This window comes from Haliotis cracherodii, unplaced genomic scaffold (genome assembly GCF_022045235.1).
Source record: "Haliotis cracherodii isolate W230 unplaced genomic scaffold, xgHalCrac1.p SCAF_12, whole genome shotgun sequence".
Lineage (NCBI taxonomy): Eukaryota > Metazoa > Mollusca > Gastropoda > Lepetellida > Haliotidae > Haliotis > Haliotis cracherodii.
The window spans coordinates 18,508,612-18,536,132 of record NW_027266267.1 but is presented as its reverse complement, the minus strand read 5'-3'; the positions used below and the strand labels follow the sequence as shown (position 1 = coordinate 18,536,132).

General features: G+C 38.8%; 1 pseudogene; it reads left to right on the top strand.

The window, feature by feature from the left end:
- Positions 1–21,781, top strand: LOC139457609 (uncharacterized; annotated as a pseudogene).
- Positions 21,782–27,521: the final 5,740 nt, after the last annotated feature.

Sequence of the window (27,521 nt, the reverse complement as noted above, 5' to 3'; positions counted from 1 at the left end):
ATGAGACACATATTCTCTCTCGAATGGTTTGTCATTTTCATATGGGTTTTTGGTCAAGAAAACTACATTAATGCTCAAGGTATGTGACTTTTTCTCTCATAAATAGTGAGAGCTCGCGTGGGTACGTGTGTTTGTGCGTGAGTACGCGGGTGAGTATGTGTGTGCATGTATGTGTGTGTGTGTTTATTTAATTTCAAACAGGCTCTGGGAGATTAAAAACCATGCATACGTTACATAGTGTGAAAGACACTTTTCTAAACTGGTGTAAAACACTGCGAACTTAAAGTTCAAAACACAACCAAGATACCCGTATTAAAAACATCATCGAATAACCATGTCTTGTTTGTTTCAATTTCTGCTACCATCAAACATGGGTGCATCCATTCTTTCGCCGTGCTGTTTAGTTACGTTAATGTTTGCTATGTGTACCGTTGCATTAGATTTTTGTAGAAGTCAATTTGAATCCTGGACATAGTTAGTTACTCTAAAACCAGTAACATTGTGGAGTGTCTTTTTCCGATTCTCATTGTGCGAACACATGAAGTTGATTGACTGACGCATTCATACATTGACACATCTACATCATTGTTGTATGTCCAGTGACAGTGACATTTGACATTTAAGACTGGTCCAGTGACATTAGATATTAAAGACTGGTCTAGTGACACAGACATGAGATATTTACGACTGGTCCAGTGACAGTGACATTAGATATTTACGACTGGTCTAGTGACAGTGACATTAGATATTTAGACTGGCCCAGTGACAGTGACATGAGATATTAAAGACTGGTCCAGTGACAGTGACATAAGATATCAAAGACTGGTCTAGTGACAGTGACATTTGATATTAAAGACTGGTCCAGTGACAGTGACATTAGACATTTAAGACAGATGGTAATGTCATGTCATCACACTCGTATTCATTCAACAATTAAAATTACCTACACCTTATGTACCCTCTTTTGCCCGGCAGTTTATTAATACTGTTTTGTATCTGAGGGATTCACTTTCTTAGCCTTGTACACAATGCTCAGCATGAATCCTCAGTTTGTTAATTACATTGCTACAGGGTGTGGAGGCCTCTACACGGGATCTTCAGGATCTTTCACTTCTCCCAACTATCCACACAATTATAACAATTCGCTGTCGTGTACCTACACCATCGACCCCGGCTCCACCATGGTCACTCTCATATTTCAGTATTTTGAGACAGAAAAAAGCTATGATTTTGTAAAGGTAAGCATTTCAATCAAATGAGAACGAACACGTGAATGCACATATAAAGCATTGTATTGTAAACGAGAGTCCATTGTACGATTCCGAGTATACTACAAGCTTGTGATAATAAATCACGATTTTATCATTACCAGTCAAAGTTGCATGACGTATTCAGGTGAAATTTATGTGTGTGGCAAATAGATATATTTTGTTTAGCACGTCTGATTTAACAGAAAGTGCGAACAGGTTCATTTGCGACTTGACACGCAAGTGACGTCACATCAAAGATATGACGTCATGACATCATACATGTCGGCTATCCGACTTGTACAAGTCAGCAACCGGCAAGTCAGATATTTGTCAGCAATTAAAGACTGCTTTTTGCAATTATTTGGAAATTTTTTTTTTGAAACATCTGAAATATAATTGTCCAGAATATTCTTATCAGTAACTCACAGACATCTGAAAGGAACTGATATATGGTACAAGTCAATATATAAAACATATGTTAAAATATGAAACAGATGAGGCGGACTCACTGGTCTACTATGTTTCTAGTTCATATGGGTATTTCAGTGGAAGAGAATTGACAATTTGATGGTTTTCGATCGATATCAAATTTAAGTGAAACCCTGAGCCGCATTTCAGGTTCATATTCATAAAGAAACCGATCAACAAGAAGTTGATGGGTAAATCAGTGGAAGGGAATTGGTTATTTGATTGTTATTGAACGATATCAGATTATCGATATACTAAAGCTGAAGATAAACGTCTTGGACAAATTCCCTAGTTTTGACTTTGCCAATGCGAGCAGGGAATCCGATTCATATGTTTTAGGTAATAGATCCGCAAAGAAGGGGAGCACAATTGGTGCCCATGGGGATGCTTAATTGTTGCGTAAATGTCTTACCCTCAAATACAACTGTTAAACACAAACGTCACAATATCAACCATATTCATTGTAGGGTGTAGAGTGTCACTGGTATCTTACATAACTTCATCCATTTGAAAATGATCAACGGAGTCATCCAGTTCTAGTGTTAATTTCACCACGAAGCAGAATGATACAGTCTGTACATATTTGATTTCATATTGCTTTGATCCCCGCTATATCAGCCACTTTCATGTATCTTTTTACGACCTGCCTATCCGAGAGGATATTCCGATTTATATGCATAAAGAAAGCGATCAGTAAGATGCCTACTTCTTGTATCAATGTCTAACCCCTAAATGTTACAAAGATGTCGATTTGCAATGTCTTAAACGGCATTGATTTCACACAGCAAAATGCACGTACAAGTTATGGGATTCATAACTCTTGGTAGTGACTATAAAAAGGCAAGCAAAAGCAAATAATTTGTCCTTCAATTGTCAACATTTTCCAAGTTCGAAAAAGACGAGACAGCGCTGCCGATCGGGACATCGCCAAAGGACGTATTCAAACAGGGGAATCGCAGTCTTCTGTTGCACGCCACTTGAACGTCCACCACAGCACCATTTGCCGCCTTTGGGACCGATACACATAGTTCAGTTCCACTGCAGATCGTCCGAGAACCGGCCGACCAAGAGTTACCACCCCTGCACAGGATCGCTACATTCGGCCGTCCCACCTACGTCATCGCAATGCCATAGCTACGGAGCCTGCAGGACGCATCCCGGTTTGAGGAGGATATCGGACCAGACTGTCAGGAACTATCTTCTCGAGGCTGGAATCCCTCCAAGAAGACCAGTTCTCGTCCCTGTTTTGCAACAGATCCATCTACAGCGACGCTTGCTTTGGTGCCATACCTTGACATTTTAGAAACTGGAGACGAGTATGGTATAGCGATGAATCACGATTTCTTCTTCACCGGCGAGATGGAAGGAGCTATCGGAGTTCTTAAACCCGGATACCAAAATAAACTAATGTACAAAGGGAAGAATACCAACAAATTGTTTTTACTATTTTGATTTTAAAAAGTATGACATAACTATGGCGCACGAGTACAACCAAATGTATTTGGTGACAAAAAGCTGGAAAAATAGACTTTTTTGTGCAAGTAGGGCATTTTGTCACAACGACTTTGCGCTACGTAGAACGTGCAAAATTGCTGTGTAAAGCTGGCTACACGGCACGTTTTGAACGCACCATTAAAATATGCCACGTTTAACCGCTCTACCGAGGGAGAGAGCCGTTGGCATGGCGCAACAAGGAACCATGCACACTGCCATTGCAAGGACGTTTCGATGCACCAATGTCACCATTACCAGATTGATGCAACGTTCACAATAGATGGTACAGGCATCAGACAGGAGTACAAGCGGGAGACCACGGGTGACCACGCCCATCAAAGAACGTCATATGCGGACAATTCATCTCCGAAACCTCTTCATTGTTTACCGTAGCGACAACACCCGGACACAGGATCAGTCGACAGAGCGTGTATAGGCGATTTAGAAAACGTGGTATCAGAGCCTACCGCGACGTCATGTTAACACGTCAGCTTCGACGTATCAGATTGACAACGGCCTCAACGGAGGGGTCATGTTCTCCGATGAGTGTATGATATTGCTTGTACCCAAATTGTGTTCAACAAGTTCAACCATTTAGAGGCGGTCTAGGGAGGTGTCTGCAGAAGTATCAAAACGAAGTTGGTTGTTATTCAAGGAAACCTGAGTGCCAAGGGATATTAGGATGAAGTTTTAACACCCGTTGTGCAACCATTCATTCAACAACAGTCTCGTTTCCACATTATGTTAAAACACAACTATAAGTACAGCACTGACCTCAACTGAAAACGTTGTCACTAAGAAGAACATTTCACTTCTCCAGGCTGTGCAGTTTGAATCCAACTGTGGGGGACAATGTTTCACCTGGTGTAACTGTGCTGGTTCAAATAAATGTCAGACCAACAGATGTAGTAGTTGCTTTGTAAGATGCTTTGTAACTTAAGGTGCCACTCAAGTCTGACATGTGTCAACAAATACTAAATTGTTCTTGTTTATTAAGTCTATCCTTTGTTTAATGTAGCATTGTTTTGATTACAGTGAAGGCGAATTGTTAAGTTAAGTAAAAGGTATTTATCATCATGTCAAATAAATTTGTCTTCTCATATTTTTTATCAAGTTTGAACATAGAAGAGCCTCAAAAGTAATTTCAGGGAATATGTCTAAAAGAATTGATGTTAAATCAGGGAAAACCTGACAATTTTTGGGACTATGTATATTCCCTGAGTGAATCAGACATAAATATATTCCCTGAAGTTTTCAGGCATTACACATTTTCCCTGATTATATATACTGAGTCAAATTAAAAACTTCACATTTTTAAAAGTAATCCCATATATGATATACAACGGACAAATGTATCAGAGAAGGTAATTTTTCATAATTAATGTCCAAAGAAGGATTTTATTTATGATGTATGAGATAAATTTCCTCCTGACTGGAAGTTAAACAATTCGTCGTAATCAATTGGCTGGTAAAAATACTACCTTTTACAACAAATTACCTCCTGGGATGGTTACATTGTGAGAGTAGGTGCCTCCAATGAAAAAGAACGTTACGGAATGTGATAGGTCCAAACAACACATACTATTTTTTAGACTACATCTGTAAACATGATATTTTTAACAGTGGGTTACTTTGACCTTGCCAAGGGCAGATACTTCTGTCCCCAAAGTCCTTGTCCTAAGACATTCATTTGAATTAAACTGATTCTAAAAATATCATTTCGAAAGCTGAAACTTTCCAAAAACTATGAAGCTATTTTAACAAAAAGGCATTTTTATCCAACAGCATACACTCATTAGTTATAGTCAATAATAAAAATGCCCTGACACTGGTCTCTGTATTAATTACTTATCGGAAAACAAATTATACACATATGAATCAAAATGTCTTTATTCACTGAAATTCCAGCGGTGGGTTGGTTGGTCGTTTAACGCCACACTCAGCAATATTCCAGCTAAATGACGGCGGTTAGTAAGTAAGTCTGGACCAGACACTCCAGTCAGTAATATGATGAGCATCAGTCCACGTAATCGGGATCGATGACATGCATCAACCATGTCAGCAAGTCTGACCACCCGATCCCATTAGTCGCCTTTACGACAAGCATAGTCGCCTTTTACGGCTGGCACGGGCCACTTTGATATCAAGAGTAAATGCTTTTCTTTCCTAATCAACAACCGATTCACGAATTATATGACATTTAAGGATGGACTTTGTATTTTTTCGGTTCATTGAGGTATGAATGGAAAATGTGATGCACAAACTGTATGAATCCGCGTAGTAAAGCGGATTCTTACAAAAGTCGGCACATTGTTTTTTACAAAAAGTCAATCCGTATATAATCATATTCGACAACGAAAACATGTGTTATCTACAACAGAAACAGTTGCATATATCAAAGCAGAAAAAAATGACAAGATTGATAAACATTTCAGGTGTAGGAATACATACTGTGGAATGAAAAGAATCCGGTGATTGTTTGATTTATGCAATAACTTGAGTCGCCCACGAAGTCAGTAGCCAATCAACGGAGAGTAGTTTGAAAACAAAGTTCATAACACCTGTCAATCAAGGCAAGAGGCGACAAGAACTGAAACAGGCAGACTAACGAACCTGAAGAAATATGTCCGAGAGAAGGCGGCTGTTTGCAATGACATGGTCAGTTACCGCCAGATTGGTTCCCTGAGAAGGAAAGACGCAGTTGGAAAAATGGGGGTTATAAATGAAACCCCAAGAAATGATATTTGTGGAACCCAGGCGAGCGGAAAGTCGAGCGAGGCTGGACGTTTGCTGTTTCATTCCTTGTCGGCCTCCGGTCTTAAAAGAGTAGTTTGGACAATGAATATGCACGAATTCCGCTAAATGTCCTGTGCATGAAAATTACATTATATACACATTATATGGTCAATTTTATGTCACCTTACGATTTCCGGTTACGGCAGAATAGGTCGATACGATTCCAATAGTGCCATTTGTTTCGACAATTTATACTGTTGACCTTTCGATGAAATATTCACAGTTGAATTCCATTGTTGGAAATACTGGACAATTATAAGGTCACGTTTGACACATGATTTTAACCAACTTTGGTGAGGTACATATGGAGGAGTCAAGACGTATTGGGAACCGGTATCACTTAAAATATCTTCAATGGTGCTTACCAGATTGAATGTATTCACAGATGAAAAGTGGAGTGGATAAATTCGAGAATATAACTTACATAATAAGGCTTTAGCAGCATTTTTCTCCAAAGTTAGATTCTTTCAATTTTACCTGCAATACTTAGGGGATAGCTCTCTAGTTCTCGATAAACAAAGTAATTAGGGGTAGAAACTATATATTTACAAAACTTAATGTGCAAGCGTCCTATCAGTTTTATCTTTTCAAATACCCACACTTCCGAGCCAAACAATAACACCGGTTATATAACTAATCAAATAGCACTGGCAACTAATAAGAACTTCTTACATTCAGACCTTAGTAATAATGAATACATAGTTCAGTGAAATAACATTGTTATGCCTTTACAAAAAGAGCTAATATTGCTGAACAGTATACCAAGGTGTACATACCGTTTTACTACAAACCAAAATATCTGTTTTAACATAGTGGTCGAAGGTAAAACGCCTGGCAGGTACCATTAGATGGCCTTCAAAAACACACAAAAGGTTTGCAATGAAAATACTGTAACATTTGTATAGACATAAGATATTATGGTAAAATACACTGTTTCTTTTGTAATGGGGAAGATTGCCGAACACGTTGGCTGAAATTGGCTATGCCAAGCACCATCGTTCATTATTATCATACAACGATTACTAGAGACTAATATCTATTACTTTTTTGGAAAACAATATGTTATTTCCGAGTATTCCCTACTTATATATAGGGGAGTATAAATAGATCCTTAAATCCTTCAAATTACAACTGATGAACAATAATATCCTTATGTAGGCACCAAATATATCACTGTTAGAATGTGTATCTCACTATGGCACTGTTTTCGTTTACAGGTGTATGACGCGTTGAACACTTCAATGGAATCTTTGTCTGGCACTTACACGGGGCTCATCCTCGAGTCAGCCTCTTCCTACCAGGTGCACTTTACCACAGATGGCTCAGTTATCAAAAGTGGATTCAAAGCTGTTTGGATAGGTATGCAATCCCAATGGTAATGTTTTAATGTAGAAATTGAAAGAGACGTACGCGTTAATGTGTAACAAGTGATCATATGTCATCTACTTTAAATGATATTTGAATAAACTATGAAGCATTGCAGTTTATATTTCGTTTATCCTTACACCTAAATATGTTTCAGATATTGACAGATATATTCATTTTGATTAATGCGGCCAATGACTTTCCGGTGATATATCTATGGTGACATGTTTAAATAATAACTACCCCTTTTTAGATGCTGCAAATGCACTTGGTGTACTCGGGGGAAACGCTGTTCTATCCTGGGAATTCCACCAAACTGGCATCAAAGAGTTTACCGTGCACAACATTCAAATGGGGACGCTAGTGTATCACGTTACCAATTACAACCAGGTCAATGTTGCTGATGGAAACCTCAAGTCTAGAGTTTCTTTCACGGGAAATATAACACAATCTGGAACTGGCGTGTTCGAGTTTACTCTTTATGATGTTAACTTCGAGGATGAAGGACAGTATGGGTGCTTCATAGGATCGCAGACGGTGAAAGCCTCAAGGATAATTGGTTGTGGACAAAGGCTCCAAGTATTTGGTAATTACTTAGGTAGATGCTAGGTAAAGGGTTTTATATGAAATTCACTTCCAGTGTCTAGGTTGCATAAGTTTTAAACTCATATGTATATTAAACAGTAAAGACAGTCCATTTGAATATCATCATTATAAAAAAAATAACAACTGTGTACATATTGCAATATTTTTTTAATTTGAAGTTTACACGATATACGACTTTTCCATTGGACGAGTGGTCGGTCACATGACCGCGAAATTGACGTTCATAAGTGTGTGAACGACGCAATTTGACGTTCATACGTTTTTCACGAGACCGTGTTCTTGAAATGACGTAAACACTGACGGACTACCTCCACATTCCTGGGGAAACCCCTGGGAATTCCCATACATAAGCGTTCTTTCTGATCATTTAGGATCTTTATTCTTGGTCTCAGCGTTTCAGTATGCATTGAGAAATGTCGGAGAGCGTGACTCCATGATTGTTAACGTATATCCTCGCTACGGCCCATCCTAATGAACAAACGACGAAATGCACATCTAAACTATCGTAGTATCGACTCGATCCGTGCCTAGGCTGACATTGACCGTCTCCAGCAATCTATGAATTTACCTTAATGTCTGTTTGACGCATCTTTATTCACCTTTCAATGATTGGCCAGTTGATCAATGATGACTAACACATGTAACCGCCACAGGTTCATTAACAACTTCGGAAATCCCTCCCGTCACGTTTATCGTGTCGGCTATTTTGACGTCTTGTACTTGATGTAAATGTATTAAGACGCGCTGTCATTGTGACTGACTTACTGAGGTAGTTCTTTACAGACCTTTCTCATCTAATGAGGATACGATTTGAACACATGTGCTGCATGAGATGTTTCTGAAGAGCAAGTTGTGCATCCATACGCCCATGTCACCTCTCTTTTTGAGGAACTATTTTACTCCGCGATATAGCTGGTTGTTGTATGGCTGTCAGTGTAAACATGAAGTCACACGTACTAAATAAAATTGTGTTTAGATCTTGACCTACATACTTTGAGGTAAGAAATTGTGACAAAAAAAATATAAGAATTGACTTTCACTTTGTGTGAGTTCATTGGAGCGAAGGTCAATTCTTAAATGACTCAAGTTCATTTATCCTTACCTAACACCACATTTAGTGTCGAGTCTGCCCCCATACGACTACGTTCTAGACGGCGGTTTGTCATACTGAGTCTTCTTAGTTATGATGGAGTCACAACTGAGAAATCTTGATCCATTCAATCTGATAGTTGAATCATTTGAGCACAAATGAGCATTTGACAGCTGGGAGAGCTACAAATGTATAGCTTAGAAGTTCTTTCAAAAGCGTAGTCAGTGGGAATTTTGCAAATATAGATATAATAATAGAGAAATAGGAAAATGAAGTTTCGTTTCATATAATATTGAAAAAAGTTTTGTAGACTATTAGAGAGTGTATTACCAATTCTAGATTTACCCAAAGAGCTTGCTTGTTCAGTCTGCCTTAACGTAACTACCATTGTTTGATGACAGAAACAGATGTGGTCGCTCGTGTAGGGGAAAACGCAACTTTGTCTTGGAGGCTTTCTCAGCCTGGAACTGTTGAGTTTACTGTGATGAAGACTGGTTCCAGGCAATACATACTTCATGTGACTGACTATAATCAAGTCACCGTCAGTGATGCCTACAAGTCCCGCGCCCAGTACAGAGGGAATGTTACAGCCACAGGATCTGGAGTGTTCACCTTCGTAGAGTATGATGTAGTCAGTTCCGGCTATTACAGATGCTTCACAGGTTCACCAGATTCTAATGGGACTCAGATGTCAGAGTGCGGCCAAAGACTTATCATCTTACGTGAGTTCCTTCAATGTAAACGACTCACATTCAAACACGTGCATTTCCCTGCAAACATTAGCATACACATGCTTAAGTTACTAAATCGCAAGTGAAAATACATAATCTCACACCATTACCCAGCATTTACTGCCCGTGCTCTGTGTAAGATCGTCCTGATAATGTATTGTTTTGATGCCTGACCAACAAGAATAACTCTTACAGCAAGAAGTGGGGAACATTCATCATATATTGCCATGATAATAAAGTGTAAAGTCACAATTGTGTGTTACCAATGTCGGTCGATCACAGAAAGTAATGCATTATACTTATACGTAGGGTTTCTCTGCACATAATTCTAAATTATATCAATACTTTCAAAGACATGACAAAACGAAAATATTTATTGAAAAACCTAAGAAAATAAAGCCAAATCATTTCTAAACAAATATGCAATTATTTGTGTCTAGCTTGTAAGCTTGTGATGATATTTTGTCACAGGGCACCTTCAGGATCCTTACATCGTGGCCCCACACACAGTCAACTACAGCCATTCGATTAATCTGACATGCTATACAGATGCTTATACTCCCAGTTTTTCAAATGTGGCTATTCTAACAACACATATCATGTGGAAAAAGAATGGAATTCTGTTGAATAACCGGGGAAGATATCACATCAGCAGGATGAACTGGATATATCTCAATAACACTCTGACAATAAGTGATGTAAAGCGAGAGGATAATGAAGACATCTACACCTGTCAAGCTATGGTGGGACGATCGGTCTCAAACTGGAGTGATGGGTTTGTTTTTGGCAAAAACTGTAAGTTTTCATAGCATACTCACTGATTTACTTACAGTAGATTTGATATCCTTGAGTATTTCTAACTGACTGAGATTGTTGAATAATGTTGCTTACCTTGACCATGGTCATCATGTGGAAATTGTTCAATATTTTATATCTCAGAATCAGTACGGGCCCCTGAACAATATCCATTTATAATATCAACATGAGTATCTCCATAAAAGCATCGGCTACATGCCAATTCTGTTTCAGGGACACTTAGATAGGTGCATCTTTAAGGCCAAATTTGATCAATCCTTCTTTTATATTAGTTTATCTTATGAAAGTTTTGTCAGGATACTGCCCGTGTATCAAAATACTTTATTTGATTGACATTACTTAGAAGTTAACAGATGACAAAGTAGACACAATTCGCTAATTACGCTAATTACGTTTAGCAAAGCAGATAATAAATATACTTTAACATTTTTGATTGTGCTGTAGACATCGCCGATGTCGACACAAACTACACAGCGATGCGAGAAGATAATACTACGCTAACCTTTTATGTGTCTCAGTCAAGTCGCATCGTATCGGTCAGGCCCCGCTTTCGAACGTTACTGACAATTGACACTTACAAAGTCACCATTGATCCTGCATATGCATGGAGAATCAAGATTGTCAGACTTCTCACCTCACCAGATGAAAATGTCCTACAGTTCACTCTCTACAATTTAACAAGAACTGATGCTGGAATATACACTTGCCGAGGAGGAGTAAGAACAAGTCCTAATAATCACATCCTGCTATTCCAACGTAAGTGAATATTCAATGATACTTACCCAATGCTGTCATCCAGTTCCTCAGGCCTAAGCCACTGCCATTCGGCTATGGTTGTTATATTTTGGAACTCCAGAACCTCAAATTTATTTATGTTGTTAAAATGTGATAGAAATACTCACATTGAAAGTATCATTGGTAGACCTTAGTCTTATACATGTTTGTGTAATTGTTTTGAGTTTAACGCCGCACTCAGCAATATTCCAGCTGCATGATTGTAGATGATAGTAATCGAGGCTGGAGCAGACAATCCAGGGATTGATAAACGAGCAACGACATTAGACGTTTGGGAACGATGACACATGATCATTCAAGTCACCACTCATCCAGAATAGGCTTCTTGGGACCTTCTTTAACCCAGAATCCCAAAGTGGCCCTTTATCTGCAACGTGTCGTTACGTCTCTGCATTTGCACAAAGAGTAGAACACGATCGCGAACGATTTCATCACGGAAGCATACGTCATTCAAATTGCCATTAACATTCACGAGGTGTGTTTTCCCGTGAGTTGTAATGCCACCCTAGACCATTACACGTCCACTCCCAAAATGAGTTGTCCTCCATCCTCAACTAGTTGCATATGGATCATTCACCAACTAGCCTAAACCCAGAAATTGACGTCGCAGTAAAAGCAGCAGTTCGGTTTCGATTCTGTAGATGCACCAACCAAATTTTGTTGTTTTCTTGATGTGACGTTTCACGTGGACGACCGGTCGATTAGCAAATCATGAGTGTTGCCCTGCCGAAAATAAAGTCTCCACAGAGGTGATATTGTGTTTCATGGACAACATGTTTTTGCAACTTTCCTGTTTGTGGCATACCCTCGGCGCATAGACGTTGATATGTGTAAGCGTTATTTACAGTTAAACAAAGGTATTTTATGAGCAGATGATAGCTAAGCAATCACTGTTCACATTTACAACACTTTTGTAGGTATCATGCTCCCAAGAGAGGCATTGATACATATATTGCTGTCATGCTTTAAATCGCCCTTTCTGTTTTAAAACTGCCTCAAATGAGTCTCTTGTTATCCCTTCTATATTCATTGCATTATAGTTCCAGATAGATTAAAATTCATAAGTATGTTGGTTGTGCCTTCTTTAACAGAGGACCCCCAGGAGCCGTACATCGTTGCCCCAGCACAGTACAGCAATGATGTAACATTTACCTGTTACACCATTTCACGATCCCTTCCATTACAAGACCATCCCCTGATGATGTCCATTTATTGGAAGAAGAATGGGGTCCGTGTGAAGAGTGGAGGACGCTATCTCATTACTGAAGCTGGCAAGGACAGAGATGACGGGTTTTGGAACAGTACGCTGACTGTCAGTGGTGTGAGAAGAGAGAACTTCGGCGATAGGTACACTTGTCAAGTGAGGGAGGAGGAGGGACTCAAGAGTAACTGGAGTGAGGACTATATCATGGGTTGGAAGCGTGAGTACAATATTTTGTGGATATACCAGTCTATGATTTTCATGGAGTGAATGAAAGAAATATGCTTTTTGCACTCATCCCATGAGATAATTATAAAAGAACATTTTATTAGTCATTTGCATCTCATTGTTCATAGCCTGAACAAAATGAAAAGGCTAGGATGTGAACAGGTCGTGAGTGACTTGCGTATAAGATTAAAATCATAATGATGGTCGTTCGTAAAGTATGGTTGGCAGTTCATTTACTTTTACTTTTCCTGCCCATATACATCATGAAAGTAAATGTTTGATTATCCACAATTAAGGATACCGGATTTCGTGATTCGAAAGTTAGTTCTGCTCTTTGAGAACTTAATAAATCGCCTGTATGATATGTTTTGATTAGCTAGCTAGCATGGGGCGTATTTCATAAGACGTGTGTTTTCTCTGCTGTTGACTACTTGTTGTTATTACGTGTCATGCTATTCTTTCAAAATATTTTGATATATATGAATATTGTAGACATTCTTACATTTATAATGCATGTATTGTAATTGACTAGAAAACACAATTTAGCATCATCTATACGTTTCTGTTTAAAGAATCCCCACTGGAGCTTGGGAACCAGACTAACGTCTATGAAGGCGAAGACGCCACGTTAACATGGGAACTGCCACATTACAAGATATATATTCGGAAACCAGGGACAATTGTCAACCTGCTCAACACTGTCTCTGGCAAAGTGTCTGTTACAGAAACCTACTGGCAAAGAATAAAAGTTAATCTGTACATATCATCGCCCGTGAATGACTATCTGAGTATCACGCTTGTCAACGTCACATCAGCAGATGCAGGAAGTATTTTATGTCACAGATACACATATCTTTCAGTGGTGCCTGGATGTAGAAATTTGCTGACTGTTTCTCGTGAGTATTTTCAGTATGTCTTGTCACAACACCTAGTGTTTACCTAACCCTTAGTGGTTAGTGAACATTAAGGGAGGCTGGCAGCCTTTGAGGGGCTGGGGTTGGAGGATGGTGTGTGGTTTCGAATGGCCATGGAATATATGAAAGTATTTGTGCTTGTACATGTAATTAAATAAGCAGTTTCATGAAAACGGGTTGCTTTTAATTTTGTCAATGTATTTGTCCGCTCTTGACTCGTCCGGCTTCCGCTTTTGTTTTCGGACTAGCTTCTTTATGGAAAGGATCCTAGCATTAGAACTTTGAATACCATATGTGTAACCCAGGAGAGTCGGATTGAATACTTATGGACATATAAGGGCCCAATGGTTAAAGTCATTAAAAACTTTACAGTTTGGCATTTGAGGAACCATTTTGTAACTCTTATATTTGTCCTAAATTGAAGAAGTTTCCTGTGTTCATTGATTTTTAGAGAAGGAAAATGCAATTCATATGAAAAGTAGGACACCTTAACCAACATTAAAAGCTCCAGCTGTTTTAGTGTGTCAAGCTGACAACTGCTCGAACTTAATATGTTACATGTTTGCTTAATGTACACACTGAAATGTGGAATATGAGGAATATACTGAAAATGTTACATCAACGATCTAAGGCCAAGATCAAGAGTTACATAATACTTAAGAAGAATCTTTTAAACCTAACTTATTGAACAAATATGTGTAAGGAATAAGTAATGATATGAGAAGCGTGCTCTATTGAATATCTTATCCTTCGCAAGGGGACGTCACTCTATCTTTAAATAGTTGAGACATCAGTGAAAATGTTTGAGAGAACCCAAATGTAAAATAGGGCTTGCAAAATAGTATGTGTTGCCATAAAGATGGCCAAGGCTGTTAATCTGTTAGATTTTTTAAAATTTTCCAAACCACAAGCTTGACAAGTAAGCTTTGAGCTTGGCTTATGCAAACCAAATTCCATCAGATATTTCTGTATATAATGATTGGATTTTGTTCAAACTTGGCATAGTTGGCCTTTCAGTCTAGATCTCGTGTCGTGCAGGTTGAGCATTAAATGAACACTCACAGTTGAACATGTAACCCCTATTGTCACCACATGAATATTTGGTTTCCAAAACAAATATAATTCTCAAGCAGATTTTAAAAAATATACTTGTACACCGTTCAATAAAGAGATTTTTTTGCAAATGATCACTAGCAGTTGCTAACGTCACTATAGGAACATTATAGTATCAACACTTTGTGTTTACGTTTGAAATAAATGAAGAAATACTTAGTTTATTTTCAAAAAGCCTTGGCACTTTTAGCACGTCTCGACAAGACAAGTATTAACAAATCGCTCCAACTGATCGTAGCGTCACCAGTGGCTCTTACGAGTTATGTCAGATTCCACCTCTTGTATCACTTGCATTTGGTTCAAACAAAGTGGCGTCGCAGTAAAGACGATCGGATCGATAATCAAAATCTGTATGTTATAAAACGGGTCTAGCTTCGCGAAGTGCATCAAATCACGTGAGTCTGTTAAGTAAACGAACAGATTTGTAGAAGCTAAGTTGACAGTACACATCATTTGCATATCGTTCAATCATCCAAAACCTGCATGTCAGTTTACAAACCGGATGTCGTTTTCTTCACGCTACTTTGATTGAACTATGCATTGACTCGTTAGTCCAGACAAAATATAACTCCATACCTCAAGCCTAGTTCGGCAAGGGTTAAAACTGGATTTTATAGTCAGTTAACTCCCTTGCCTCGGTAAGATGGTAAGAAACTCGTTGCGCCGTTGTAAAGCACATGACACCAGTTCACGTGTGGCATGGGCTAATAGTACGTTATTGGGGTGGCACTCTTAGAACTTTAGAAAAAAAATTCAACCTGTAGTGTTTCAGTGACACTAACAGTTGCAGATGCTACGCTTAGTGATAATTGTTTCACTGAGAGTTAGTTGAACACTAGGAGTTGTAAGAATGCCTCAACGCACATACACCTTGAAACTATTTGTTAATAAACTGCACAGAAATACATCGGATAAGAATTTATAATAGAATATGTTAATATGGAAATTGTTTGGAGAGAGAAGGTAATTAATTATTCACTGCAAATAATAGAGTTTGCTTTAATCTCTAAAGTAGCATATTCGTTATTAATATTTATTAATCAGTGAAACCGTTTATGTAAGTTATATCTAGTCCATGTCTCAAGATCAAGTATTTTACCATTATATTTTCGGTGAAACTCTGCTCAATGGATTCTGGCATGAACAATACTACCATTATTTTTTAAATACTTCTTTATGCTATATTCAGGATTCCAAAGGTCCTACATTACGGTCGAGGCCATTGCAAGGAACCGCCTAAAATGTAACACCTATTTCCAACAATGGCCTCGTAACCCCAACCTGACTCACTCCGTCAATTGGAGGAGGAATGGGGAGCAGGTGGTGATCGCAGGAAGGTATGAAGTAACGCCACCGATTAGAGACAACGAATCATTCTGGACCAGTCAGATGACGATATCAACTATAGGGATGGAGGATAGAAATGACAGCTATTCATGCAATCTGGAAGATGAAAACGGATTGGCTACACCATGGAGTGTTGATTTTGAATTCCTAAGTAAGAAAACGTTTCGTATTTGATGCATCAGCTGATGTGGAAGGAATACTTATACTCGAAAAAAATGTTACAGTATGGAACAGGAAACCACTAAAAACACTCCTGAAATTGGACACGGCCGTTAGATTTTGGCGTGCATTTGATGTGTGTGTGTGTGTGTGTGTGTGTGTGTGTGTGTGTGTGTGTGTGTTTGTGTGTGTGTTTGTGTGTGTGTGTGTGTGTGTGTGTGTGTGTGTGTGTTTATATGTGTGTGTGTGTGTGTGTGTGTGTGTGTGTGTGCGTGTGTGTGCGTGTGTGTGTTCGGCGGAGCTATTCCAAAAGTGTTTTCAAAAGCTAGCACACACTGCTCAACTCATTATTATACATGACAAAATACATTTAGAAGATTGCTTTCTATGAGTGTTGTAAGAGTAGATCGGGTGGTCAACGTAAGATTATAGTCGCCCTGAGAGGATATTGTAAATCCTTTTCATTCAATCAATAGTTATATCTCCTAGTCTTTTAAATGTACAATATTGGTCGTTTTAATTTTGGCTAAAATGTGCACAAGAGCCAGCGACTGAGGACATGGTACTGTAAGTCCCCACGGTCCCCTTTTTGGTGATCTACCTTTAGTGGTTGGCGATTAGTAGCCCGTTTGTATCATACATTGTGTATCGTTACATCTTTTATAATTCCATGCTAGTTTTATGTTTATATATGTGATAGTCTAGTTTGTTTTACTATACTTTGCAGACAGGTTTTTATATGGTCAAAATGTCTTTATTATTGTATGAATGATCTCGTCACTATATGGCTGAAATATCACCGATATGACGCTAAATCCAAATTCACTCACTCACTCACCCAGGTGGTCATCCTCTGTGTTTCATTCTGTGTCAATTTCTACCACTGGTTTACTTGGCCAAGACTCAAATTTTCACAGGAAGCCAGTCGTGATATAACGGAATAATTACTGACTGTGGCGTTAAATGTCATTTACTCACCAATTACCACAGATATGGTTGATTAATGCGTATACACTCAATCAATTTACTAGAAAACATGTTCACAATTAAAGCTTTTCAATGGCTATTTTCTTCAATTTGTGGAAGTTACTAAGTTGACAAATGAATGAAAAAACAAACGAGAAATGAAGACATTAATGGGTCATGACTTGAATCTTTAACTCACCTGAATGAAAGTCAATTATTGTTTGTAATTGGGCTTGATGTATTTTAGTAACCTACATGAAAGTATAGGGTTCGTTATAACCTGCCCGTCCGAGGTCGAAACCAGTAATGAAGCTCAAACTGGTCATGCATGTCGACACTGATTATTACAGAAATTTCTACAAGGGGTTCAAATCTGATTATTAATCATTCTGGGAGACATTTCTTAATAATTTAATTGTTTTTCTCATATATATGTGCACATGTGTCTATGAAACATCATACATAAATAAATGGATTATATATTTTTGTCTTTCAGCTTATGGACTAAGTCAACAATTTCCTAGCTACACAGTGGCGTACGGAGCCGGTGACGTCCTCCTACAGTGGTTACAGCCTCGTCTTGAAAAAAAACATATTTCTGCAGAAATCTCACACAGGAGAAACTATTTTGAGTTTTGATTTTGAGAGAGTCAAAATAGCCTCGCCAGACATATCAAGATATCTGTTTGGTGGAATGGTTACACAGTCAACATCTAATGTAGTTTTTCTAGTTCTCCAAAACGTGACGGCCGCTGACGCGGGGAACATAAACTGTTATGTGTATGATTCGTCCACCCAGTTACAAATACCACAGTGTGGAACCCTTCTTGTGGGATCAGGTGGGTATCGTAGAAGTAACAATGTAATAAACATTGAAGATCCCATAAATATGCGAATGGGGTCGCCCTGGAGGATAACTTTTAATCAGCTCCATCGATGCAATTTCTACTGTCTAAAAACCCTACAGATGCGATGTCACGTTGCTTCTAAACCTTGGCATAACATTCCCTCAACGTTTATTTAGGATTCCTAATATGTGAACAAAAATGTTTGCAAGTTATGTAGCATTGTTTGGTAAATGTTGTGTGTGATTCAGGCCTTGAATTCTTGCGCTCTTTCTAAAGTTTCTTGAGTGAATGGTTCTATGTTTTAAACTTCAATATTTTTAGAATGATAACATATGAGAAGAAATTATAACCGTCACAATTTTAAGTATCGCGAAAGTTCTGCCCACTAAAGTTTGTATTCCTAAAATATGATAATTACGACACAGCAGCACACTCGGCGAAGAGTATCTATCTATTATCGCTCGCGTGTAAGACTTCCTTCTTGTCAGCCAGACATAAGTGACAGACAGTTTGCTATATGTTTTGTTATGATTGATGTGCAAAAGCCCAGTAATATATGTATTGACCAATTCCGGTTTTAGGCATGACGTTTTAGACATTTCTTTTCTTTTGACAGAACAACCATCAAAACCAACTGTATCAAGCTATGGTCCTGCAGTGGCTGGACACCCAGTAACTCTGACATGCAACTCCACTTCCCGAAGTCTGCCCGTGGGTCACCCTCTCTCCATGAACTACACCTGGAGGGGCAACGGTTTCCAACTTGAGAGCGGAGGTAGACATCAGATAACAGGATCATCTCTCACTATCACAAACATCCTGGCAGATGACAATGTGGGATACTCTTGTCAAGCCGTGGAGGAAGACGTAATGTCTCAGTGGAGTGACGACTATGTTTTTAATATTCTAGCCACAGGTACGTATACGTCTTTGATAGCGTTACGCATACATTGACGTTTCGCATACATGTAAATTTGACGTTACGTATACATGTAGATTTGACGTTCCGCTTACATGTAGATTTGACGTTACGCATACATGTAGATTTGACATAGAGTTGACGTTACGCATGCATGTAGATTTGACATTACGCATATATGAAGATTTTACGTTACGCATACATGTAGATATGACGTTACGCGTACAAGTAGATTTGGCGTTACGCATACATGTAGATTTTACATAGATTTGACGTTACGCATACATGAAGATTTTACGTTACGCATATATGAAGATTTGATGTTACGCATACATGGAGATTTTACGTTACACATACATGTAGATTTGACGTTACGCATACATGTAGATTTGACGTTACACATATATGAAGATTTGACGTTACGCATACCTGTAGATTTGATGTTACGCATACATGTAGATATGACGTTACGCGTACAAGTAGATTTGACATTAAGCGTACATGTAGATTTGACGTTACGCATACATGTAGATTTGACGTTAGGCATGCATGTAGATTTGACGTTACGCATATATGAATATTTGTCGTTACCCATATATGAAGATTTGATGTTACACATACATGTAGATTTGACGTTACTCATACATGTAGATTTGACGTTATGCATGCATGGAGAATTGACGTTACGCATGCATGTAGATTTGTAGTTACGCATATATGAATATTTGACATAACGCATATATGAAGATTTGATGTTACACATACATGGAGATTTGACGTTACGCATACATGTAGATTTGACTTTACGAATACATGTTGATTTGACGTTACGCATTCATGTAGATTTGACGTCGAGCATATATAAAGATTTGAGGTGAACACCTGATGTCATCACTGATTTTCAGTGATCTATTCATATCATTTTCAACGTTATTTTACCTTTTACGCCCAAAGTAATATGTGTCGAAGATTATCAAGACTGGCGTTGACATTGTATAATTCGTTAAAGTATATATAGGAAAAAGAGTCACTTCCGATCCTTTGGTATACAACACATATACACCCGGAATACAATTTTAGTATTATCATAACGAACGCAGAGGGACCAGTAATTTCCGTTCGTTATTACCGTAGTTCGTTACAAACATATATACAGCATATATATACTGCAAATGGTAGGGACAAAAATACAAAACAGCGTGTTCGTTATAACCGTAGTTTATATTTGTGCAATTATGCCACACTGATTTGAAATAACGAATATTGCCTGGTTTGAATTGCATTAATAATATCAAACGAACAGTTACTGTTGATTTACCTTGCTTTCAATTGTTTGGAGAAAGTGTCATGGATAGATGAACAAATAATTATATATTTTTCCTTATGTTTTATACCAGCGGATGCAAATCAACTGATATTTGCTGTCGTTGGTGCCTGCTCAACATTTGTGGTAATTGCTGTCATTGGAAGTGTCGTCTTCTGCCAAGCATACAAGAAACTAAAACGTAATTATTCATACAGTATTTTTGACTAGATCATCTCTGTTTTGGTCTGTTTGCTGTTTAAAGTCGAACCCGGCAACAGTCCATCTATATGACGGCGGTCTGTAAATAATCAAGTCTGGACTAGACAATCCAGTGATAGACATCATGATAATCGATCCACGCATTTGGTATATGATGACATGCATCAACCTAGTCGGCGAGCCTGACCACGTGATCCCGTTAGTCGCCTCTTATGACAAGCTAGGGTCGCTGAAGACCAATGCTGAACCGGATCTCCCCTGGGGAAAATACGTTGATAATACCGTATACAATCAATAAACCGTCACTGTAATTGTATCACTACACACATGCCGAGAACGGATGATGTCAATCTACATTTCTGTCTCATTTTCATTGGCAATGCCCTTGTAAATTCGTAATACTTTTTCTGTCTCAGGTTCACTGGATGAAAGGTGAGTAATGGTAGTTTTATAACACGATTGATTTAATATGCAAGACAATGGAAGCAAACGTTGTGTTTCTCGCTTCTATCATTTATTTATATTTCTAACACTTAAATGTCTTTATCATAAGAGGGACACGGGTGGCCCAGTCGGATAAGGCGCCGCGATTCGCTGTGCAGAGTTGCGTCCCTTGTGCACGCCAGAAACCTATGATTTTGGGTACGAATCCCGATTCGCCCCGATTATGTTTCTAGGTTTGTCAGCACTATACCCGTGCACATGGGTTTCACCGAAGTGGTAAACGTCTGATACCTGCATCACTTCGGTCTTTTCTCCCACATTAAGCTGACACGCCGTGATATAACTGAAATACTGTTAAAAGTGGCGTTAAACCCAACTCACTCACTAACTCACTTTATCATATGCTATAAATTACTCAAAGTAATTTCTTACTCGAATCTTGACATCCAAGAAAAAAAATCCTACAATACATTGTATTTCTCATTCCAAATATATTCTCATCAATGCAAAGTATTCTTGTACACCCTTTGTACATCTATCATTATACAATTGTCAATGTTTTCAAAGGAGTGTCACGCCCCCCTGTGTCGAAATGCAGCCAGCTGATGGTTCGCGAGTGAACATGTACGACGCATTCGAAACACCAAGAGCCGAACCGAATGAATACAAGTTTGATAACAGTGAAGCTTTCTATGAGAATATCTAGTGCATCAAAAGGGCAAAACATGGTTTAGGACCAATAGATGCATGTTTTGGTGAACATAGTCTTTGTTATCAGGAAAGCAGAAACAGCTTTCGGAATATTACTAACAAAATATATCCCTCAATTGTTATTACGTAAAATTATTTTTCGTGTCGACATTGCAGTGTTTGTGGACACAAGAAAAAGTGATCCTTTGTTTGAACACCTGTAAACAACATGTATACACAGCTTGACTTGTCATAAAAGGGAAATGTGTTTTATAATGCTTTGGCAATTCATCATGAAAAATATAACATTTTTATATTAACGTGCACAGTGTAGAGCTTTTTACGCCAATATAATCCATATTATGTGTAAACATAGTGTTCATATATATCTTTATATTCAATGAAGATTTATGGTAAATCACATACACTGGATATAAAGTCCCAGAGTTTATATCGTATAAGTAATCAAGTTTAAAACATAAAAGTCAGGTGAGTTTACGTAGTGGCGCAGTGTCCGTCGACCGTCGACAACTGTTACATGTCGACATCTCTGAGAGGTCTATTAAGATGAAACTTTGCATGGATGATCACAGGTGGCTCAAAGAGTTTCCACCCGATGTAATTTTTGGTTATGACCTATAACTCTCTGTATGTATAATTATCACAGTTGCAATGCAGAAAGTATGTGCTTTACAGAAAAAAAAACATTTATTGCTTTGTGTTTGCATATTTGATTTTATACTTAGCTTTGGCTTTTGATTATAACATAACGCCATTTTATTTGTTTTACAATATATTTACATCTCCTCTGAACTTCTTGGGTAATGAATCTACTATTTTGTGTACGTGATCTCAACGCATTTCTCTACTCTGGTGTGAAACTGCTGATTTTATATGATACTAAAGAAATAAGGTTTCCCCTACCCCTATGTTAATGTACTAAAGCACAGATTTGCTTGAAGTATTATAGTTAAATTGCTTTGAAGAAATAATTGTTCAGGGCAAAATTATACTTTATTACACTACACATGAGGGTAGAGCAAATTGTATTACTTTTCGAAGATGACAAGTTTATGGCTAAGTTTGTGTTTAGTTAGAGATGGGTTTAAAATCAAATCTGTAAAAAGCGGTGTAGTAAGTTGAAAATACTTGCAGAGGGCTAACATTTCTACCATTAATGTGACACACAGGACCAACTGCAAACCATGAAATACTGTGCTTGCCGAGTGTCCTTGGGACAGACGGGGGAAGGGCAACAATGGTCGGTTTGTTTGACCGCAGTATGTTGCTAAATGCCTTACATTGAGGTTATAGAACTCTTCAAGACTTGCGCAGTCCTGTGTCCAGAGACTGCAGTAATGTGCTTCGTCGTTATTCTGTCGCACGGACATAGTGGTTATACTATGTTTGTGATATATCCGCGGCGTTAAAGTTTGGTTATCATCACCTTGCCATATGTCCTCCCAGGTTATGTAATTGTCAATTATTCAAAGAAATATTATCCCTGATCTATGATAACGTAAACGTAAATGAGGCATCTTGATGGATAGTAATAAAAGAAGACCGATGTTAGCAAGGATACGTTAGATCTCGGCGATGTAATTTGAACAGCGACATGACGTCAGCCCCTTATTACGTACCTCAAGACGTGTAGGATAAACGGATACTTTGATAATTTAGAGAACCATCTAAGAATAAGATATCAAAGTTAACTACAGAGCTCTGTTTTTCTGTATCGCTGTTTACTTTCATTTTATTTCACTTTCTCTTTTTCATGTTTCGCTTACCTTCTATTATGAATTCTACATTGTCATTGCGCTGATTTCCTTCGTGTATGTATGTGTTGTAGCATAAGTGAATCCATCTTGCGGTCAATGTTGCCATGTAGGATAACACAGATTTTCATTCTTTTGTTTATGTATAGAAAATAAACCAAATAAAATTTCACCACCACATTCGTCCTACTGAAATCATTTATTTAGTGAGTGTATATTTTAAATCATCGCTTGTGGAACTGGTGAGATGAGAGACTGGTGAGGCTATATATAAGGAATTACTTCAGATTGCCATTCCATTTTCTTGTCATCACCTCGATCTGTACATTAATGTCGTATATTGTCAACATAACACTATTATGAATAGGCATGGAGGAATCAAGGAGGCCGTCATATAGCTGAAATATTGCGGCGTAAACAACAAACAAACAAACAAAATGAATCAAGGAGGAAGCTATTTCATTGGACTTTCTCTACATTAGCCTTGCTCTTGATCCACGCAGTGGCCCGTGAAGATCCTGGGTAGAATAGGTCTTCAGCAAACCATGCTTGCCGTGAAAAGCGATTATGCTTGTCGTAAGAGGCGACTAACGGGATCGGGTGGTCAAACTCGCTGACTTGGTTGATCGTCATCGTTTCGCAAGCGGGTCCAGACTCCAGGATCATCAATCTTGATCATCTGCTCAAACAAATTCCTCAGGGATTCAAAGGTAAAATAATGGTGAGAATTATACGACTGGATCACTGCAAATCAGTGAAAGAATAGAGTAAGCATGTCCTGCCCTACTGGTTGCACCAGCCACTCAATTTGCATGGACACTTAAATTTTGTTTGTCGTCTAAGAAATGCCCATTGTGCAATTCCGACTATATTGTGAATCACTATCTATTGTTGATGATACCAGGTGTTTGCGGGAAAATGAATGTATTCTGTCCCACTGTCGGACCGCCTCCGTGGTCTAGTGGAAGAGCGTCCGCCCGGAGAGCGGAAGGTCCGGGGTTCGATCCCTGACCGCGTCATACCAAAAGACGTTAAAAGATGGTATACTTGTTGTTACCCTGTCTGGCGCTCGGCAATAAGGGGCTAAAACAAGGACTGGTCGGCTCGGAGTCAGTATACTGTGTCTGAGTGGGGTATTCATGTTAAACTGCGGCATGGTATCTCAGTGAGCTAGCACTATAAATCGGCATCAGTCCGGACTAGTACAAGCAGCCACACAAACACATACACGTACATGCACGTCGCTATATAAGTGCAATAATCTTGGACGCGACGTTAAACCCCATTTCACCTCACCTCACCTGTCCCACTGTCGGCACCCCTCACAAACACATGTAGAGACCAGTCAATTGTTCACTAGAAAACTGTAAGTGTGTTTGTTGCCTAACGCCTGGTATCAGTACTCCTACCATACGATGATGGCTTGCAAAAAGCACACATTTTCAATGGAAATCTAAATACACGAAAAAACATTCTCGTCCATTTATTATCAATGCTAAACCTACATCCGGGTAGTAACTGTGTTATACACTTTCATTGGAGGAACGTATACCCTGCTGCCAGATCCACATGCCGAAGTGTTGCAAAGTTGGACAAATGGATGTCCATGTGAATGGTCCTCTGGTTATGTGATGTGTTCTTGTATGGAACGTGCTTCAAAGTCCAAAGGAAAAGAAGGAATTTGCATTAACCTCAGAAATTCCATTAATGTGTGAAATGCGAGGCGGTATCTCTTTCAGCTATGGGTCATACACTCAGTCAGCTAAGTGAAGCGAAAGTATTTACTAAATTGGATGTTAATTCTGGCTTCGACACATACCCCTGTCATCTTCTCTACGTAGCCCGTTCATTACACCAACTGTCTCTATTGTTTTGCCTACCTCTTGGTGTATCCTCAGCTCAAGAATAATCACGAATATGAGGATGGATGATGCAAAATATTCTGACATCCTCATCAATGATCAAGATGATGTTGGTCATGACTGGCATGCCATATACGCCATATGCAAATTGATCGATGGTTGATTGATACCCAATCACAAAATAAGTAAATTCTCATAAATAACAGAGAATCAGGGGCATATTATTGATAACTCTGGAACCTCTGCTAATCCTGCAAAAGATAACCAGCATTGGTAAGCCACAGAATGTGTCTGACATTGAATATTTCTCAGGTTAGTTAATCAACTCACATAATGTATTCACAATCATGCTACCAAAACGGTACTGTGTTCATGGAACATTTTCGACTCATTCACCCTTATTGTCAAATGTCATTGTTTGCATATTTCAAAAATGATTAAACAACACAAGACATATTTGGAGGCTTAATACACGTATAGGCATAAAAACACTTTCCATAATCATAAGAAATCACTGTTTAAAGCATAATCCGTTGTATGATAATAGGTATGTGTTTATGAATCACTATCAAAATAGTGATTATAACAGGAGGCACCTATCACAAATGCATGCAAAGCCAAGTGAAGCGGTTACCTGAACTAACATGGGAACATATCGTGTGAGTCAAAATACAGAATTGCATCTGACATCATTTTGGTCACTGGGTCATCGAATTTGAAAATACCCTCTACAATGTCATGTCTACGATACAACTTTCAAATCTTCACTAAGATCGCACGTATTGTAACCCTGATCAAACAACTTTTGAGTAAGAATCGTATGACGCTCTTTGATATCTTTGTAGAAAGATCATGCTTGGTTGTACATATATACCTCAAGTCATTCAAGTAAACACACGTGGACGGCTTCTTGCTTCTTACACGCAAGCTCCACTGTTTCCTAAACACATGCTATGATATAGTCATAATGGCTTTCTTTTGATTATGGTAAGGCTTGGGTCGCTCCTGTTTTGTGATAATAAACATTTATTCAAGTTCGATCAAGTGATCGATCAGAAAATCCGTCTGTTTCACTAGATTTTACGAAACTTCAAAATCCACGTGTCCAAATGCAACAGTTCTGTAACATGGTTTTGTAAAGACAATGTATGACACACACAGTCAATTGGGTACAGTATTGACAGCCGGGTGTGTGATCCGCTGCAGGTGGAGCTTGACAAGACAGAAGAATGGGGAAGATTCACTTTGATACCAAAACACAAAGTAAATATAAGTAGTCAGGTGGTAGAAGTCAAACTTTAACAGTGTTCCCTATGACTGTGCAGATTAGGTGTAAGGTTCGAACAGGTTACTTAAATAAATCCTTTCGGGAAGTTAGGTTATTATTATCAGTGAAGTTTTTTTTGGTTCTTATTGTCTCCTACCTAATTGTGAAAGTGATATTTATCATGTAGATTTAGTAAGAAGTGACTTGCCTTTGCGTGTGTTGTATGGTTTCTGAACTTATAAAATGGAGGGAGGGTGCACATTGCAGAGGGGTTTGGTGTGTGGTTTTCTATCTCATGATATTGAGGCTGTTTGTGGTTGTGCGGCTTAGGAACCGGGGTGGGACGACATTGGTGTGTGTCTGAATTCCTAGGACAAGGTATAGGTGGGCGTGTAGTAGGGGGTGTGGGGTCTCATGACAGAGAGGGTTTAATGTGTCGAACGTGTTATAAGCTCTTAGGACGAGGGTGGAGTTGGGTTGAGATTTTGGTGTTGGGATGTAGTAGGGGGTTCGGTATTCGGACAGGAATGGTTAGGGCGCGTAGCGGTATGTTTGAGTTCTGGGAGAAGACAACAGGTGGGTGTATGGTATGCGTGTGGGTTCTCTTAGGACAAGGGGTGACTGAGTTAGGGTAGAGCACTTATAAGACACGTATGGGTGGGTGTTTAGTAGGGATGTGTTGGAATTAGACATGGAGGGCTTGGTGTTCAGTAGGGGAGGTAGGGATGCAGTTTGTTCGTTAGTTGGGGTGGAACGGGTTGGGTGGGGCAGAATTTGTAGAAGGGGGTTCTTAGGATAAGGAGGCGTTGGGTTTGCAGGAGGGAGGGGGTTGGTGTGTAGAAGAATGTGTGG